Raw genomic sequence first — 1,756 nt, 5'->3', positions numbered from 1 at the left:
CAACCCAATAGCTGGGTTTGTCCCTTTTTAACCCAGCGCTGGGTTATATTTAACCCAGCATTTTTTAGAGTGTAGATTCTAGTTGATCGCCAGTGTTTATTGGCTCTCGTTTGTGAATTCAGTGGAGGAAAACGTAACATAAATAAAAAATGATACAGCAGCCCATGTAAAATTCTTCTTACAGTCAGACTACTGAACTCTGTAATCTTTAGAAAAATAAATATCCTTGTGTTGTAATTTAAGTAGTTAAACAGACTTTCAGAAATATGCTCTGGGCAAGATCAGGCGCTTTAACTTTAATAAATAAAACTTTGATTACTTACACAATGATGAGGAAATGGAAACAGAATGGAAATAAATCTGTGAGGGACTGATAGTTAGCTTACATGAGGACGTCAACTTAAAAGTTATTTTGATAATCAGATTTAAGACTTCTATTAAATGAATGATATACACAAACCAACTAAACATTACAAAATCCATTGTCTCCACTGCTATACTTACCGACGTAAAAAAAAAAAAAAAACTTACTGATGTTTGTGCTGTCGGTTTCATAGATATGTACAGTATATGTATATACATATCTATGGTTGGTTTCACTCCAAAAAATTGATAAATTCTGATAAGCAATTAAAACAATACTCCCCCCAAAAACGTGTTTTGTTAAAAATATATTGTTCGAAATGGTGATCAAAACAATCCAAAATAATGAAAATATTTAAAACTCTCCCTTGTTTACTTATTCTAAAATAATATTTATATATTTATAAAATTATTACTAGTATTAGTAAAATTATTATTAGTATTGTAAAAAAAAATACGATGAACTAATATGATTTCCATCTCCAAAAAATGTTGTTTTTAATTATTCAGGTACCATTACACTGATTAGCAATAGTGTAGGATCTACTTTGAAACAATTTTCACTCAGAAATTGCTAGCAAATTTCACAAAAAGTAACAAATAAAGTGCAAGTAACACACTGAACATAACATTTTGAAGCAAAAAGACTGAAATATTGTTTTCGTGTGAAACATATTACCATTATTTTTGTTTTATTTGCAAATATTTGCAACTAAAAAAAATAATTTTTAAAGGGGTCATATGATGCGATTTCAAGTTTTCCTTTCTCTTTGGAGTGTTACAAGCTGATTGTGCATAGATAAGATCCCTGAAGTTGCAAAGACTAAAGTCTCAAAACCAAAGAGATATTCTTTATCAAAGTTAAGACTCTGCCACACCCCCCTAAAACGGCTCGTTCTAACACGCCCCCACATATCTACCTCACTATGTGGAAATATTTGCGTAATGCCGCCCAAATGTTCACGCAAAGAAAGAAGGCGTGGTTTCAGTAAACGCAGTTAGTGTTGAAGCAGCCATGTCAGGGAGACGCTGTGTGTTTCTAGGCGAAAGCAAAAGCACTTTATTTGGCCTTCCGAAAGTAGATGCATTTAGGAATCTTTAAGATTACTTACAACAGAACAGCAAAGCATTTTATGGACGACCGTTTCGTGAAACTAGGAGAGGAGGTAATTCTGACTTTACTATGACAATCTGGCGCTTCTGAATCAGCAGCAACCTGGGAAAGTTATTCTGTAGCATAATAAATGCTCGACTATTAGACTTCATCACCACGCACAATGTACTGAGCAGAAGCCAAATCGGATTTTTACCAAATTACCGTACATCTGATCACATCTATACATTACATACTCTAATTGAAAAACATGTTAACCAAGATAAAGGTAAAATATAT

This window comes from Sinocyclocheilus anshuiensis, unplaced genomic scaffold (genome assembly GCF_001515605.1).
Source record: "Sinocyclocheilus anshuiensis isolate Anshui unplaced genomic scaffold, SAMN03320099.WGS_v1.1 scaffold1764, whole genome shotgun sequence".
Taxonomy (NCBI): Eukaryota; Metazoa; Chordata; class Actinopteri; order Cypriniformes; family Cyprinidae; genus Sinocyclocheilus; species Sinocyclocheilus anshuiensis.
The sequence above is the reverse complement of the archived record's forward strand: the minus strand, read 5'-3'. Positions refer to the sequence as shown.